Consider the following 19,584-nt stretch of genomic DNA (forward strand, 5'->3'; position numbering starts at 1 on the left):
TCCTCAGTAGGAAGCACTGTTTTAAACGAATATTGCCTGTTTTTATTCAGGAATCCCTTATGGAACACGAAGAAAATTTTACATTTCATTTCAAAGTTTTTGAATAAGAATCCTCTTTACTTGTAGTAAAATGTTTTTTTTTTCTTTATGTTTTATATGCTCCTTTTCCAAGAACAAGAATACAACACGAAACATCTTTCAGCTGAAGATATAGAGCCAAAAATATTGTTCCTTTTTCAGTTGCCCCAGGCCCTGCTTCTCAGTAGACAGATGGAAATAAGCGCTTCCACAGAATGTACTATTGTCTTCATCAAACAACACACAAAAGGCAGTTTAACCGTCAGTTATTTCAATAGAAAGGCAAAACTTTCCAGATAACTGTTTGAATATTAAGTATAATTTTTCAAAACATGTATGAAAATATCAATAGACTATATTTTTAGCTATTTTCAACATTTCCAGGTATATTTGCTGATTTGAAGTTACAATGGGGCAAAAAGTATTTAGTCAGTTACTGATTGTGCAAGTTCTACTTAGAAAGATGAGAGAGGTCTGTAATATTTCATCATAGGTGTACTTAAACTATGAGAGACAAAATTAGAAAAAAAGAATTTCCAGGAAATCCAAATTTAGGAATTTTAAATTATTTTTCACCAAATCATTCAGTTCCTGCAACCATAGTTTTGGTTTTATTATAAATTGGGTAATTAGCATGCTTTAGATACATAGTGTGATATTTATAGAGCTTAAAATACATTTTGCTACTTTATATTCATAAAAGGCAATAAGACTGGCCAGTACTCGAGTTGATGGTGGGATGAGGGGGTGATGGCATCCCCCTTCTTAAAAAAATCTTAAAAATCATCCTCCTTCTTAAATGACCATCCCCCCATATCATTCACTGAAACATTTTATCACTGGATGTGTAAAATTGTATTATAAATTAACAGTAATGGCAAAAATATTGCCCGTTAAACATCTGGCAGGCTGTGCGCTTATCAGAGATGACAAAAGTACTCACTTTCAGTACTTGAGTAAAAGTACAGATACTTGTGTTGAAAAATACTCTGGTAAAAGTGGAAGTACTGATTAAACTTCTTTACTCAAGTAAAAGTAACAAAGTACAGGCTTGTAAATTTACTTAAAGTATAAAAGTAAAAGTAGAAACCACTTTTTTCATGCCGTTGCCTACATTTTAAATGGATGTCTGCCAATAGGACTAGATATACGTTGTGTTCATTTTCAATCATCTCGTCGTCCATGCTACTATGCTAACGCCACCGCCACCAAGCTGCAATGATTTGCCGCGAATGAATACCGCCGAATCTGTCGATTCATCTTGTAGTGGTGCGTCAAATGCAACGTAGATTCCCATCCAATTAGACTGAATTTGGTATTGATGACGTGAAAAATAATAATGGTAACTCCATTGAAATGATTCAAAACTAAAGTAACGAGCCAATTTTTTAAAATGTAAGGAGTAGAAAGTACAGATATTTGTGTAAAAATGTAAGGAGTAGAAGTAAAAAGTCGCCATAAAAATAAGTAGTAAAGTAAAGTAAAAATATCAGAAAAATCTACTTGAGTACAGTAACAAAGTATTTGTACTTCGTTACTTCCCATCTCTGGCGCTTATGAGTAGCCTGAGCAAATTATGGTGGTCCACAGGGCACATGCATTTTCATTTTTGACATCAGTGGCGCAACCAACTGCATCACGGCCAAGCGGGTTTAGTTTAAAAAAAAGCAAAAACTAATGCTTCAGATAAGTCAAGAGTCAGAAGACATTACCTTTTATAAGCTTACCATTGTGTCACCAAATATGTTGAAGTCCTAATCTCTGGACATATTGATAGCATGCAAAACTAGGTAAACCTGTTAAACTTAGCAAACAGTTTTCTGTCTTTAAAATTGGCATGACACACGAGAATTAGTCTAGAGTGTACAGGCATTGCTGAACATTCAAAATCTGCATTTTGGTGGTGAATCAAACATAACATTAATCTGTAGACCGTTGCTGTTTTGCTAGGTGACAGCCAGAATCCAGAAGATTTTGATGAGACAAGTGGAGCTGTGGCTGAGAGCATAGGAGGAAACCCGTAGGAGAGAATTGAAGATTTAAAAAATGCATTTTAATTAAGCAATTTAAGACACATGTTAAGATTATTATCTGAAAGAACTGACAAATGTGATGTAAATGTCTGGCCAATGGTCATAAATGAATTGAATGTTGAGATCTGACTGCAAGGTCCCACGAATGCCTGTCGTCTGATCAATGGTAAATAGCTTAGTTCCACGGACCTGTGAGAATAGTTTTAACTTATTCATTGCCAACATATAGCCTAGCTTACTTTAAATTAGCCACTAAAAGGTCTGTTTTATAAAATCAATACTATTTTATGAAATAAATACTCTAAATTAATATTTGAAAGGTGAGTAAAATTATTAGATTTAATATAGGTTTATTTCATTTTTAGGCTAATTTGAATGTATTTGAATTTGTAAGCAGGTTTTTTTCAGATTTTGAAAATTTCAATGAAAAAATACTTGACTTGAAAGGATTCAAATATTCATTTGCAATGTTTTGTGAGGTTTGGTTCCAAATCTTAATGGATTCATTGCCGCAAGATTTTTTCAAAGTAAAATCAAAGAAGTGGCCTACCATGACTATGAAGCTGATCCCAGAGGAAAATTTGTCCTCTGCATTTGTCCCTAACTATGTAGGGGCAGTGATAGCCATGCCAGTCCAGGGACTGACTGTAGTTCTACTGTAAGCTGCCTTGGTCAAGGTCAATGACAGGCATACCTGACATGTAACAACCATAACATGCATCGTGCTTTAGGTTAATAGACTATATTAATTAGGCTATGTATGCTTCCAAAAAAAGAAATTCCACTTTCCCCCCCCTTTTTTTTAACAACCCAATACTGACCGTGGCCTTACCTCAATAAAAACACCGCAAATTCCAACCTGTTTTGAAACATATGTACAAAGCATAAAACTATCATAATGATAAAAAACTAATCAGCACAAAGCAAGAAGCTGAAGTTGGCTTCCAATTCTGGAAACGGCTGACGTTATGTCACTATTACTTTCATTATGTGTCTCTACTTTAATTTACAGTACTTCCTCCACAGACCTTCAAGTTAACTGATAACAAATGTTTGCCCTGTGTAATACGTGGTCCCAAATGGCAAAGGTTATCTTGTTATATATACTGTAACAGAATCGTGGTTGGTTTCTGAGAGCTGGTATATCATTTGTCGCTCTGCAGGGACAGAAAGTCATTTTTTTTACAGGTCCAACCAGTTTCCAGCTATAGTTAAAAGATTTCCATCTTGCTTGATGAAACACTGGATAAAATTTTGCCAGCCCATTCATCAGTGGTGCTGTTGTTGAAGAAGTTTACATGTAGCAGGAGACAGGACTTTTGCTAGGTAACACGTCAGCTTTTTCACACACAGTCCTGGTGTGTCAATGTAATATTAGGGCTGTGTCAGAATTTGCGCCCGAAATACTCTTTTTTTTTTTTCTGAGAGTTTGAAAGTCTAGTGGATAAAAAAGTAATGGACTAAATATTTTCCATAATGCACCTTGAAAAGTAATGTACATGTATGGTCAATAGATAGCCAGATATATCCCAGAATGCTTTGTTAGAGCTCTCATTGGAAAGCATTATGGGATTTGTTTTGGGCGACAGTGGCGTTGGATGTAGGAGTTTGCCCTGAAATCGAAGGATTGACGGTTCAAGCCCCGAGTCCAACTTTCAGTGTCGTTGTGTCCTTGGGCAAGACACTTCACCTACGTTGTCTACTGATGGTGGTCAGAGGGTCCGGTGGTGCCAGTGTACGGCAGCCCCGCTTCTGTCAGTGAGCCCCAGGACAGCTGTGGCTACAATGTAACTTGCCACCATCAGTGTGTGAGTGCGTGCGTGAATGGGTGAACGAATGTAGTGTAAAGGGCTTTGGTCAAGTCTCCTAACTTGGATAAAGGCGCTATATAAGTACATGCCATTTACCATTTACCATTTGGGGACACCATGCAAGTAGCCAGGTTGACGTGACCGACAAAGAGTGAAAAGTAGTGGTCACCTTTCAAAATGGTCAGTTAATTAAGTGCACTATAAAGTCCACTATATAGTCCCTGCTTTATATACAGGTGCTGGTCATAAAATTAGAATATCATGAAAAAGTAGATTGATTTCAGTAATTCCATTTAAAAAGTGAAACTTGTATATTATATTCATACATTACATACAAACTCATTTATTTCAGATGTTTATTTTGTTTAATTTTGATGATTACAAATGACAACAAATGAAAATCTCAAATTCATCATATCAGAAAATTAGAATATTGTGAAAAGGTTCAAAATTGATGGCCCCTGGTGCCACACTCTAATCAGCTAATTAACTCAAACCACCTGCAAAAGCCTTTAAATGGTCTTTCAGTCTAGTTCTATAGGCTACACAATCATGGGGAAGACTGCTGACTTGACAGTTGTCCAAAAGACGACCATCGACACCTTGCACAAGGAGGGCAAGACACAAAAGGTCATCGCTAAAGAGGCTGGCTGTTCACAGAGCTCAGTGTCCAAGCACATTAATAGAGAGGCGAAGGGAAGGAAAAGATGTGGTCGAAAAAAGTGTACAAGCAAGAGAGATAACCGCACCCTGGAGAGGATTGTGAAACAAAACCCATTCAAAAATGTGGGGGAGATTCACAAAGAGTGGACTGTAGCTGGAGTGAGTGCTTCAAGAACCACCACACACAGACGTATGAAAGACATGGGTTTCTGCTGTCGCATTCCTTGTGTCAAGCCACTCTTGAACCACAGACAGCGTCAGAAGCGTCTTTCCTGGGCTAAAGAGAAACAGGACTGGACTGCTGGTGAGTGGTCCAAAGTCATGTTCTCTGATGAAAGTAAATTTTGCATTTCCTTTGGAAATCAAGGTCCCAGAGTCTGGAGGAAAAGAAGAGAGGCACTTCATCCACGTTGCTTGAAGTCCAGTGTAACGTTTCCACAGTCAGTGATGGTTTGGGGTGCCATGTCATCTGCTGGTGTTGGTCCATTGTGTTTTCTGAGGTCCAGGGTCAACGCAGCCACATACCAGGAAGTTTTAGAGCACTTCATGCTTCCTGCAGCTGACCAACTTTTTGGAGATGCAGATTTCATTTTCCAACAGGACTTGGCACCTGCACACAGTGCCAAAGCTACCAGTACCTGGTTGAAGGACCATGGTATCCCTGTTCTTAATTGGCCAGCAAACTCTCCTGACCTTAACCCCATAGAAAATCTATGGGGTATTGTGAAGAAGAAGATGCAATACACCAGACCCAACAATTCAGAAGAGCTAAAAGCCACTATTAGAGCAACCTGGGCTATCATAACACCTGAGCAGTGCCACAGACTGATCGACTCCATGCCACGCCGCATTGCTGCAGTAATACAGGCCAAAGGAGGCCCAACTAAATACTGAGTGCTGTACATGCTCATACTTTTCATGTTCATACTTTTCAGTTGGCCAACATTTCTATAAATCCTTTGTTTTTATTGGTCTTCAGTAATATTCTAATTTTCTGATATTATGAATTTGAGATTTTCATTTGTTGTCATTTGTAATCATCAAAATTAAACAAAATAAACATCTGAAATATATGAGTTTGTATGTAATGTATGAATATAATATACAAGTTTCACTTTTTAAATGGAATTACTGAAATCAATCTACTTTTTCATGATATTCTAATTTTATGACCAGCACCTGTAGTGTTTGAGGGGTTAGGGCAGACATTTGGACACAACCTAGGTCTTGACACAGTAAATTGCCCGGTGTGTTTTACCTGGTAAATCAGTTCTGGCTTTATTCACACATAACCCTGAACAAGTAAATTACCACAAAATTACTGGGTAAAGTTGTAAGTGTGAAAGGGACATCAATGTGATTCTCATACTATAAAGGATGGCATAATTCATTAATGCCAAAACACCGACTGACAACGTGAGCAAATATGTCTCATTTATACACAAGTCCAGTGAGGGAATCAACAGCACAAATCACTCATGACTTTCAGTTGCAGGCAGGTCCAGCAGGGAATGTTAACTCAGTCACAGCATGAGCGAATCACAAACTGATTCGTACAGGGGGTTAGTGAGTGGGTAAACAGTTGCTATCACAGCCCTGTACAAATCACTCATTGATTCCTACAGTACCAGTTTATGTCAGTAAGTGTAATTTCCTACTGAGAGAATTACTTCTTTGCAGTATTTCTCTATACAGTTTGTAGGAGGTATTTAAAGGCTAACCTTTGACATTAACTTGGAGTAACAGTGTGAGTTACACTACTCCTATTCTTCATGCTGATTTTAATTAAACTGAGAAAGTAAAGAATCAGCTTGTAATAGTGATGCGATTTAGTTCATTCAAACAAATGTTTTTTTAGACTGAACCAACACTATTTCTGACTCTATCCAAACAATAATCCAACAAGCACCTTCTGAGTGTTCTACCCCGGTGTCACTAAATAAAAATTTTACTGGTGTCAGAAAGTTGGCTCCATAGGAGAATTTTTTCTTCCAACATTCAGGAATCATAGCAGCTTTGGCTTTTAAGACTATAGTGGGTTACAAGTTTAAAATCCCATAGACCTGGCTTTCAGAGGAAGCCAGTTTAAAGTTCTGCAGTCCTCCTAGTACCTTGTCTTGTCTCTGCCTCTTTACCGCTGAGCCCTCCTGTCTCCATCTGAGTGTGTCTGCCTGAGCTCACTGCTGAACTCAAGGAGCTCTGAACCTGCCTGAACACACCATGGATTCCTGAAACCCTGGATCTCACTGTTCCTGTTTGGATCGTAACCCTTGATCGGCCTACGGGTTCCTGGATCTCAGAACCGCACTGTTTTGAACTGTTTTCTTGACCTTGCTCGGACTCCTGCCTGCTCACTGGGCAGCTCTGTGCCGTATCACGTTTGGCAGAACATTGGCTGATCCCGCCTTCTTCGGAGAGGATGAACTAGACTGTTAAACCAGGTAAGTGACTCACATGGATAATCATCTTCCGTCAGATTATTGTGGTCACTTACCTGTGTTTCTCCCTGAATTGGAGTGCCAGAGATGGGATGTGCCCCGCCTACCCTGCAGCCGCTGCGTATCTGCAGATCCACAGCAGCCCGTGTTCAGTTCTGTTTCGCTCTGTTTCTTTTGTTATAAAACATTTAGAAACTTCCTACTGTCTGTCTCGCCTGAATATTGGATACCACATTCTGGGTTTCTTGACAGAAAACAACATCCCCCCTCGACTTTTTCACCATTATCTCAACTAAATGGCTTGGAAGTTCATCTTACCTTTACTACAGCTCTCAAACTACAAGTAGAACAGGTAATCGACTAGTTGTAATGGACTGGAGCCAAACTGGTTTGTATGTCTTAACATTTCCCCGACAATCTTTATAGGCCAGGCACAATACACCCTGTTATTGCAGATCCTAAAAGAAAAATTGCACCTGCTATTTAGCACCCCTTTTTTGAATCTGAAAATCAGGCCCTACTTGTCTTCTCTTCCTAGAGATTCTCAGAGATCCTGTGCACAGACACCTTCCTGCTAAACCTCCAGCTGCATTATATAAACCTTTTATCATTTTTTTTCACCCCTGTGTTTTGAATTTGCTGCTTAAGGGTCTTAAAACAAGAGTGAAATTCTGGTTCCAATGTGACACCTTCTTTTTTTTTTTTTGGCTCCAAGTCATCAGACGACAGTTTCTTTTTATTCTGTAGCAGAGAAGGCGTTCTTTCACTTCTTCCCTCTGAATGCATCATCTAAGACATTAAAATTGTGGTTGCCTCTGAGAAACGTAAAATAATGATGGACAAGTAATAAGTGCCAATATTAGGAGTTTAAGTGAATCAACCTGCCCTTATCAAATAAATATATTATCATCCTATCCTCCCAGAATTTATTCTACTCAGTTGCTGTAAGTTTATAGCAAAACGTGTTTATCTGGACACTGTTATATTGGTGCTATGACATCATTGCTCATCTTATTAAATCATGCTTTGTATCTCTTTTCCTGCTGTCTGGCCTTAAGAGGAAAAAAAAACTTTTTAAAAATGAAGAGAAAAGAATTACCTCAAAACATGTTTTTGAAAATGGCATTTGTATTTCCAGTCATTTAAAAGACAAGGCCTTTATTAGGCAATAAGAAAAGTGTTAAAAAAATTAACACCAATTGAAACTGATCCATAATATATATTTTTGAACAATTATTATAGTTTAATAAAATCAACTGATAAATAAATAAAATTAAAATGTTTTAAAATTCACAAGGTTGAAAGTGTGAAACAGCACCACTCAAAAAAAAAAAAAAACAGAAAATCACTGTGCTTCACTTTTACAGGAGCCAGCAATATATATATTTTTAAAAACCAATCAGTGTTTGAAACTGAATCAAACTATTTTTCTTGAAAACTATTGCTTCTTTGTCCCCCAGTGTTACAGATTCAGGTATGTGGGAAAAATCGCTTAATTGTATGGTTCCAGGATTTTTTATTTCCATGTTTCCAAAATCTATCTTATATTATGGAATAAAATCAATTACTTATTCATTAATCAGTATTTGTTTCATAATTTTTAATAATTATTAGATTTATCCATCACGATGAATATCTTGCTCCCACTCCGGCAAAGTTGCGGGCCCCGATAGTGTACTCCCCAGAGTGCTCAAAGCTTGTTCCTATCAGCTGTGTGGAATACTTAGCCTAGTCTTCAGTCTGAGCATGCTCCTCCAGAGAGTCCCCGTGCTGTGGAAGATGTCCCACCTCATTCCTGTGTCAAAGAAGTCATGCCCTAGCGACCCTCCGGACTACAGGCCAGTAGCACTGACGTCCCATATCATGAAGACCTTTGAGAGGCAAGTCCTGGAGCAACTAAGGCCCTTGGTCAGGCCTTTCACTGATCCACTACAGTTCGCCTACCAGCCCCGCCTGGAAGTTGAGGACATCATCATCTTAATGCTGAACAGAGTCTACAATCATCTGGACAAGCCGGCGAGCACAGTGAGAATCATGTTCTTTAATTTCTCCAGCGCCTTCAACACAATCCGCCCGGCTGTACTAGGTGAGAAGATGACTGTGATGCAGGTGGAGGCCCCCGTCGTGTCCTGGATTGTTGATTACCTGACGGGCAGACCACAGTATGTACACTACGGAACTGTTAGTCTGACAGGGTGGTCAGCAACACTGGGGACCCTCAGGGGACTGTCCTCTCCCCCTTCCTCTTCACCCTTTTCACCTCGGACTTCAACTGTTGCTCTGAGTCCTGCCACCTTCAGAAGTTTTGTGATGACTCAGCAATTGTTGGCTGCATTGAAAAGGGTGAGGAGAGTGAATACAGGACTGTGGTGGGCAACTTTGTCACTTGGAGTGAGCTGAACCACCTGAAGCTCGACGTGACAAAGACTAAAGAGCTAATAGTGAATCTGAGGAGGACAAAAACATTTGTGACCTCTATTTCCATTCAGGGGGTTCCTATTGACACTGTGGAGGAGTATAAGTACCTGGGAGTGTACTTTAATAATAAGTTGGACTGGACTAGAAACACCGAAGGGCAAGAGCCGACTATTCTTCCTGAGGAGGCTGAAGTCCTTTAACATCTGTGGGGCGATGCTGAGAATGTTTTATGAGTCAGTTGTTGCTAGCTATCTTCTTTGCTGTCACATGCTGGGGCAGTGGGTTGAGGGTCGCTGACAACAACAGACTGAACAAACTGGTCAGGAGGGCCGGTGATGTTGTGGGGGAGCAACTGGACACTCTGACGAGTGTATCAGAGAGGAGGATGCTGTCCAGGTTTCAGTCCATCTTAGACAATGACTCACATCCTCTCCATAACACACTGGTCCAGCAGACGAGCTCCTTCAGCAGAATACTCCTCCTACCCAGATGCACCACAGAGCGCCACAGGAAATCATTCCTACCTGTGGTCATGAATCTCTATAACGCCTCCCTCAAGTGATTCAGACACTCCTGTAATGATGTGTCCACATGTTACATGTGTAAACAGCACCGCTGTAAGTTGAGAAATAGAGTGCACCACTGTTAAAAAGAAGAAGAAGCACAACTCCGTTGTCGCAACTGATGGGAAGTTGCACTGCACTATGATAACTGTGATGCCATCTTATTTGGATTGGACTAATTCTTGTAATAAGTATTTGGTTCATGCCCAGGTGAAAAAAAGGGCTTTGATGTGTTTTGTTTCACTAAAAATTAGGGGTCCATTTCACAAAGCATGTTTAACAAACTTAGACTCAAGTCTTTAACTCTAAATTGATCTAGCCTTTTCAGTTTCATAGAAACTGCAGTGAGTTATTTTTATCAACTCTGAGTATGTCCACTCAGACTTGAACACTTGCGTAACAAGTATGAAAAGCCATTATCACTGGAGCACAGATTTGACAAGACATCATGATGACAGGGAATATAAAATGCCTCATAACACTGTAACTAGAGATTTTAATGCAGGGATAAAATAAATAAATGGAATGTGTTAAAAAGACAAAGAAACAGTGCTACAGCTGCAAAGTAGAGGAAAATGGCGGAGTAAATTGCTGCTAAAGTAGGATTCTTCCTTGGTAAAGATCACATAGTCAGAACAGTAATAGCAGATTAAGTGGCATTTTGAGATTTATCAACTTAACAGAATATGCAAATACAATATTTGAAATACATTTCTTCATAATCAATATTATACAACTGCTAACCAGTAACAATCGCAATGAGGAGATCTGAAATTAGTTTCCCCAGAATATGTGAAACGCATATTTAGTCAAACTGATACGTATCAAAACAGCCTGCCATAGATTGTTGTGACCACAATAATATTACTGAGAGGACTAGTTAATTGCTTGAATGGCAGAGGATCAATGTGCCTATTTAGGTGCAATCAACTAGCAACAGGTGAAGATAAAGTATAAAAACTTTGTTTTAACAGGTAGGACTTAGGGCTGGGCGATATGGCCTAAAAATAAAATCTCCATTGTTTTTATTTTTAATTCGATTTTCGAATTCAATCCAATTTAAAAATAAATTTCAGTTGTGTGAAACAAAAATCAAATTATAAATATTAAATAGTATGTTTTTATGTTGTACATTTTTATGTTTTTAGAAGGGTTTGTGATTATATTAGGTCTCTGTTATAAAATAGTGTAAGATTGATTGACTGAGATGAACTAAAATAAAGACTGAATGAGAGCAGAGGAAAATAGGAACACTGATGGAAAGAACAGTGAAAAGGAGGGAGAGAAATCTTCTTATAGCACTATAGCAGAGAGCATGCAGAAATCAGAAGAGGACTAGAAAGAAGAGAACCTCAGTAAACAACCAGACACACCTGGATTAATTAGCTTGTCCAATAATAAAAGACAGTAAACAAAAGAGCTGCTGAAGTGGAAGAAATAAATCTGCTTCTCTGAGATGCACACTTCCCTGATTTGGACAATTGTCAGTTGACGGTAATATACATATATCATCCTTTACTTTTGCAGGCTTTGAATGCTACTTGTTTTTATCCATGTGAATGGAGAAAAAACACAATTCTCATAGGTATGTAGATGTGAAAATAGTGATTATTGTTGCAGTTTTTTAAAGAGGTGAGGGAACTGTCTCCAAAGACAGCCTGGGGGGCCTCTTTTTTCTTTCTTTTCCTCATGTCATTCTCCACCAGGGGGCAGTAGGACTCTTAGGCCCCGCAAAATTTGAAAGCCCTGGTAATCACCCTTGATCCCCCCACTCCTTTTTGCCCATCCCAGAAACAATGTTCTATTTTTCTATCAATAACCCTTGAAATGTATTAATTTGATCAAACTTAGGAAATACTAACACTATGAAGAGGCATTCCTGGCTTCTACACTTTACTTTTGTTGTTAAAATATTGAAAATTATGTAAAAATAAATGAAACCATCAGTGTCCCACTTTACTAATTTCATCTTAATTAGTTGTATTTCATTTTATCTAAGAGCTTGAAGATTTTAGTTCAGAAATCTGGTCAATTTACCTGCTTGCTGCAGCTGTGGCAGGTGCGAGCAGGCGGCTACAGCTGGATCACTTGACCAAAGCAATCATGTACTCGACTCGGGAAATTTTGCGTCCCCAAATATCCCATGGTTTTTCCTGTTTTGAACAAAACAGAGGCTGCAGTGTTTCAGAGTGACCGGGTCCGAGAGGTGATCAGGAAGTCTGCAGATTCTTTGCCCGTTCAGTTTCCAAATTTCAATAACCTTTTTTTTTTTTTTCTCACCACTTTGCAAGTGAAGATGTAACATCAAAAGGTTTAAGGACGGTTTAGGAGAGAGGAAGAAGGGAAAGTTTTGCTTGGCTTGATACCTCTGCTGTGATATCAAAGCTGCAAGGCATCCTGGGATCTCTATTTTGTTTATGACCATCTCAGCACAACACTAAGTAAAGCTGAAAAGATTCAAACCCAAAATCATAAATGACTTTTGGTGAAATGTTAGTAATTCATATCAACTGTAGATGACAACTATAATCCTGTATTTCCTTTTTTATTATATCTTACTCAAGATTTAGACAATTTAATTAGTTATTGGCCTCTGTGCTTTCATAGTGTATCCTTGCTCCTTGCTCTTACATGGATCTTGTTTAGCTCAGACTAGATCATATGAAAGCACATTTTATGGTGTCATAGAAAAGAGGCATATTTAAACACACATTTCTTTCATACAAAAATCATGTTGGCTGTATTAAGGCTGCAACTGGTATAAAGCTAACTACCTTCACCTTATGCTGATGAAGGTTCTCAGTCATCCAGGTCATAGTGATATCATAGACAGGCTTCAGATATCACAGGCTAATGATGGAACCAAACGACCCATTCATCGATTACCATTTGCATGTTTCCAAGCGATACAAGGCTTTGTCTATATAAGGCCCAGTCCACACGAAGTCAAAACGAACACGAAACGCTGATATTTTCCAAAACGTTTGCCGTAAAGACGGAGACGTAAAATAAATGTGAGCGTCCACACGAATGCATGAAAACGCTGCAAAATGTATGCCAGGCCTGTAAGTGGCGCTGTGGTGCCAAAGCAAAAATAAGCGACGAAATGTTGGGCATGCGCACTAATATTTATACATGGTTGCCCTGCGGGTCCATTTTCGTGGTTAAGTCAAATTCAGGTGCTGAACTATGTCGTCGATATTGATCTGTTCTTCCTGGAGATATTCCAGAAGAAGAAGATTCTGTTGTAAGCCCGACAGCAGGGTGAGTAGCATTAGCAGCAACGGCGCCATTGTTGTTGTGATACTGTGTCGCGCATGCGTGTTTAGAGGCGACGCTATGACGCATGCGTGTAAAAAAAATATGCGGTTAGAGCGTAAAGATGGAAACGCGAAAACGGCGTTTCGAAATCTTCCCACTCTGAAGGCTGAATAAAAAAAAGATCGTTTACAGACCCCGAAACGCCGGCTTCGTATGGATGAGAGGCTGGTTTGGTGAAAAATTTGTGCGTTTAGGCCAGGGTTCGTCTTCGTGTGGACGGGGCCTAAGACTCAAACTCACTGTGGTTCCAGACATTTGAATTGAGAAAGCTTCCTGGAGAGGTGGCGAAACGTCTTAAAATCTTGGAAACCATGTCCAGTGGATATTTTTTGAATTTTTACGGAATACCTTCCCCTTAGGGGTTCCAAAAAGCAAAACATGAAATAGAGACCTTTTAAGCCAAAAGTGAATAGCTTAAATGTTGTTTTTATCGTTACACAATAGTGGCAATCTAATGGCTTTTTAGTCCCAACTATTTGCAAGTGGTGCTAGTAAAGGTGTAAATTCCACAAATCAAACTGATTAGGTTGAAATAAGTTCCTGTCCCTGTTTTTTTGGATCAAAAAACCCTATTTGTATGACTAAGTATATGGTAAGATGACTCAGTAAAGATCTAGAATATAATCCCATAGAGACATACATTTTTCGGGGAGGTTCTTTGTGGAATGACCTCTGTACAAGTGGATGGGTGGTGAATACAAATGCGCACCACAGTTTTAGAAATTTCCCTTTTTGCAAGAGATTAAAATCTACCACAACTTCCTTCTTCCTCATTCTATTCAATATGTAGTGCTGTGCGACATAATTCATATTGAAATTGTTATTGTTTGTGGCTTTACTATCACAAAATTTAAAAAAAGATCCACAGGTTATGAAAGTTGCTCTATTTGAATTAAAACTAATTAATTACATTAAATGAGACTGGCGATTCAAGGGAGTTCATTGACATTTAACTATTAATATGTTAACTTTCCAGGCACATTGTGATCTAGTTGTCACCTCAGAAACATAGTCTTAAAGAAATAACAAAAATATATTGTCAAACAGCAGATTTATGTAATAGTATATAACTGGATGAAGAAAACATGACAAAATAAAACCTAGGAGGAAATGTGGTATGTCGTGGTTATGTCAAACAGGTTAATTAGGTTTAGAAACAAAGAGGATTTAATGCTCTAAAAGACTTGCCGTACTGATATCAGGGTGCACTGATGCTTTCTTGATGGAAAAAACATCTTGTTAATAATGCCCACCATTCCTATTTTATATTAAACCCTCTGTGTGCAGGAAACAGAGCAGAACACCAAAACACTTCCACTGAATCATTATTTATTTATAGTCATTACATGGTCATTATCATGCAGTCTTTTTACCCTTGCATTATAATGATCACTTGTAGCTTGCAGTATTTATAACATGGAACAGGTCCTAAAATACAGACTGTTTTTCATCTGTGTTGCAAATAGATAATTTATAAAACAACCTTTTTGGCCTAATCGTTTAGGGAATCTCAATGAACTGTACAAAAGGATTTTTTTTTCTTGAAGTTTGGTTAAAACACAAGAAATAAAAGAAAAAGAAATAATATTTTTTAAATGAGCAAAACAAGAGCTTTTTTGAAATTGAGCTAAGACAATTTGACTTGAAAAAAAGCAAAAAGCGGTTCAGCAGTAGAGACTGTCAAGGCCAAACATTGCTTAACTCAACTAAAGAGATGTCTTGCACGTGTGCAGGCAATATTATAATTTCTACACAGTACAATAAACAATGAAATACAGTTTCACATTGTGCTCATCATATTTTATTCAGTCAGAGTATGAGGACATGAAGTGTAGTAATAATAGTGGTTTGTAAACTGGCTGAAGTCTAATTGGTGCATTTCAGCTAGATGCCACTCATGCCAGACCCTTCATTAGCTTCAAGAGTTGTTTACTTTCAATTAAGCCTGTCTTATCCTGTTTTAGTGTGCTTCAACCTTCTCTGAGTAGATAAGATGTCTTCCAAGCACTGGGGTGCAATGCTGGTGGACTGAACTGAAGAAAATAATCTGTTCAATGTTTAAGTGAAAAATGTAATATATATTATATGATAGCGTTGATATCACTAGGTGTTGTGGGGAATTATAAAGCAAAACTAACCGGTCGAAAGGGATAGGATTAATTATATGTAAAGCAAATAATTGCATGTATAGGATATAATAGCCAAACAGTCTCAGTCTCTGTCAATTCATCTGTGGGTATTTGGTCACAGAGAGGTCCCTGACTGTTGCTTCCATCAATGGACCAGCTTCCTTGGAATCACTGTTGAGGCTACTTGATAGTGCTGATCTTGAGTATGCTGTCATTGTTTAGGGGGGAACAACAGTCAGAGGTGAAAGACAGTACCTTGGAGGAATGGCGATTTTAATTGAGCACTTTTTTTCATTGGACTTCTGTTTTATTACAAATTTTCCATAATTAAACACTTCCAAGGGTGTTCATCATTGGCCTCATCACGGGAGCAATGCAATAGTCATGTGTCCTGACCTTTAACCTTTGGGGGGGGCTGAGCAATCCAGAGATAACCAACTATTATTCACTTAAAAAAAAGCTGATGTTAGCCAAGCAAATGCAAATGATAAAAACACCCAAAGTCTTTATTACATTAAAACCTCATGCTTACATTAGAACAACTTAGATGCAAATAACAGAAGTTGTAATCCTATTTTCATTTAATGTTCCATATTAACATCAACCATTCTTAGAATTTCAAAAACAGTAAAAAAAAAAAAAAACAATAAAAAAAAAACTTTGTTTCTAAGTTTGTTTCCAGTGGATTGTTTTTTTTTCTTTTTACTATTTTGGAATGACTATGGACTGAATTACTGAAAATCTTTACCAGCACCAGTCTTAGAAGTGTGACACCGGTTTTAATAAAGAATATTTGAATGGAATTTTCCAGACACAATGACATTGAAATAATCATAATTATGGTTCTAGGATGCCATAATTATGACATATTTTCCTTTTAATTAGTTTAGAAATTATGATTTTTATTATTTACTCTTTCTTACATCAGATAATACTCTATAGAAGAAAAACTTCATCTTAAGAATTTGTCTTATGTTTTTCCTTATTCTATTTTTTTAACTTGGCAACAGATTTCCTGTTGCAGATATAAAAAAAAAAATAATAGGTTGTGTGTTATTAAAAAGTCAAGTAATAATTTGCACCTCTAATCAACTTATTCATTGCCGGACTCAGAGCAAAAGGGCTAATTGGATATAAGATCTTGCAGACCCCTGTGTTAAACTGATTGAGGAGCTTTTCCACTCTGTAATACACCTTAACATTGTCAACTAACTTTACTTTAACTTTAGTCATGTAGCAAAATTAATTTCGTTCTGAGATTATTAAAGTATTGCTGATTCTGATTCCTGGTTGATGGGACAGGTGTTGTGAATGAAATGGTGCCCAGCTTGAAATAGCTCCTGTGTGTCACTGAATGTGTGCATTGATGACTGAAAGACATCTTCTACCTCCATTTGTCTGTTTACTGAAGTGTGTTCAATTCATGTTAATGTGGATTTAAAGACATTTAAATTAGTGGAAAAAACTGCAGGGGGGAATAAAAAAATGTTTTTAAAAGTCTTATCAACAAAAACTTTTGCTAGCCCCATGCAGTACCTCCTTGGACCCCTAGGGGTTGCGAACCCCCTGTTGAAGACCTCCGTCATAGGACACTGGATCAGAAAGGAAAAAATCTGCACAGATCAGGACCAGCCAAGGGCGCAGATAGCGTGTACGTCAGGGGTGTTCTGACGTACACAGATTCGAATGACCCTCAATCCGTCCCCCCCACTTTTATAAAAAAAATAAAAAAAAAACATATGGCGAAACTCACAGAAAATCAAAAAGCTTTTTCTAATTTACTGCTTTGCAACAACAACATAAAACAGTCAGATCATAGACGGGCAATCGTTTTGTTTAACTGCAGGCTGCCTGCGTCGTAGAGATTCTAATCTAACAGTTATCCTGTCTCTGGCATTTACGTCTCGAGCCTGGTTTCCATGGTTACTCAGACAGACAGTAGTGGCGGGACAGTTCCCAATTCCGGAGTCCGGACATCAACATGAGGCCAGCCAAACCGAAAAAACAGAAAACAATTGCATCCTTTTTTCGAAAAGCACCAACTGTAAGTAAACTGTTCATTGCGGTATCATATCACCTTGCATTTTTTTGGTTGTCTGTTCGATGTCGCCGTGGAAAAAAGAGTGGAGACGGTCAGTGAGAATAGCGTGAAGAGAGGTGCCAATGTCATAAGGCGGGAGGCAGGGGGAATCGATTGGCATTTATTTATTTATAATTAAATCGACTGTTCCGACTTTTTCTGGAGTTGTTGGGGGTCTTTCAGAAATGTGTAGGCTACAGTAGGCTACTTGAATCCGTATTTATGCCAAGCCAAATGGTTTAGGTTGTTACAGGTTGAATCATGAGAAAAACTAACTTCAAAGCTAGACAAATTCCACTACACAGGGGCGGATTTAGGAAATTTGGGGCCCTAGGCAAAGACAGGCATGGGGCCTTCTGAATTGAGAAGACAACATATAGAACAGACCCATTATACAGATACAGAAATTTTAATAGAATAGAAATTTGAGGATGTCATGTATCTTCAAGTTTGTCTATGTCACTGTAACTCGGAGGAAAGAATCTCTCTCTCATATATATATATATATATATATATATATATATATATATATATATATATATATATATATATATATATATATATAATGTGTGTGTGTGTGTATATATAAATAAATAAAAGGTGCATGTCACAGGAAAGACTAGTGATGTTACAAATATGACAATTGCTTAAACTGCAGAACAGTAAATTCTTTAATCTATAATTAACATGGCCCTTAAAGTCCCCAGCTGTACACAATAACACACATTAAAGCAATGTTAATACAAAGCTGTAAAGTAGAGTGAGACGTTGATAATAACTTCCTTATGTTTTTTGAATGTATAAATTTAATTATAAAGGACTAAAACACCTAAAACTTATGGGTGATTTTACAACATTTAAAAGCCTGAGATTTTACTGAAATTGGGGCTACTGGGGCTCACTGGCCTTAGATGTAATGAGCGAACTGGAAGTGCTGAATACATCGCTCCAAAAAAGCACCCAGACATTGGAGGGCATGGTCTCTGCAGTCTCAGTTGTCCAAGAGAGATTACGGGACAAAAGAAAGCCAGCCCACTTTGAGGCAGTCTTTAAGGAAGCAGTGGATATGGCCTAGAAGCTGTCTCTAACACATAGGCCCCCAAAGAGATATTCTGGGCCAGCACCTGCACACAGGCCAGAATCTGCTGTGGAGTACCACAAAGTGGAGTTCTACAGAGTCCTTGACAAAGTAGACACACAACTTTCTTCATTTGATGTCATTTATTGAAAAGCCATGTAAAGTACTTATTTACAAATTTGTTTTTGTATATATGTAGGCTTTGCTGTTCGTGTTTCTGTGTGTTTACAGCCTGCACTTAAAGTCAGTCCATGTTTAAATAAAACCTTTTTTTTTTCACACGTCATGTGGCATGTTTGGTGAGTACTTGGTACCAATACATGTTATTTTCTTGCAATGATGGGCAATTAAGATTGATGGGTTGTCATAGCTGAGTAATAGCCAGTAATAGGGCTCGGGATCCACGTTGCATTGTGGGACGTCGCAGCCATACTGACTGCTACGCAAACGTAAGCATAGCTCTGACACAACGTTGTTGTTGAAAGAAGAGACAGAAGTAGAGAGAAAAAATATGTTAAAATCCCTAAAAGGATCTGGAATTTACCGGGACACATTAAATAGAGAAGCCAGGGACCGGTATGGTGACAAAATCAGCATTGTTAATCATTTGGATCCATATAAAGTTCCAAACAATGAGTGGAGCACCAATGAGTGAGCGCCTATACTTCAAAACAGTTCCGAAGCTACAAGTCCTTGGAGTCTCATGTGCAGTTCATGAATGGATGGGTTCAGGAGCTGCACATCATAAAGCCAGCAAACAGTGGGAACACAGTAATTCGTACGAAGGTAAGCTGTGATCAGAGGGGCTCTGGAACCTGCTAGTTTAGCAACTGCTAACCGCTAATGCTAACAACCACTCACGCATGTAATGTACTTTTAACTAGCTGCTATGTGTTTCAAAGGTGTAGTTAGTAACGTTAACTGCCAACCCTCCGGGTTTCTCGCATATTTGAGCATTTTCCCGCTGCCGTT

The 19,584-nt window shown here is 38.3% G+C and overlaps 1 long non-coding RNA gene across 1 annotated transcript; it reads left to right on the forward strand.

Moving 5' to 3' along the window:
* Window positions 1-1,455: 1,455 nt before the first annotated feature.
* LOC119788309 lies at window positions 1,456-17,179 on the forward strand. The gene is made up of 2 exons (XR_005281443.1): window positions 1,456-1,499; window positions 17,087-17,179. It is a non-coding gene; the product is annotated as an uncharacterized LOC119788309 (long non-coding RNA).
* Window positions 17,180-19,584: the final 2,405 nt, after the last annotated feature.

Source organism: Cyprinodon tularosa, unplaced genomic scaffold, assembly GCF_016077235.1.
Source record: "Cyprinodon tularosa strain WSP-4 unplaced genomic scaffold, ASM1607723v1 ctg314, whole genome shotgun sequence".
NCBI lineage: Eukaryota > Metazoa > Chordata > Actinopteri > Cyprinodontiformes > Cyprinodontidae > Cyprinodon > Cyprinodon tularosa.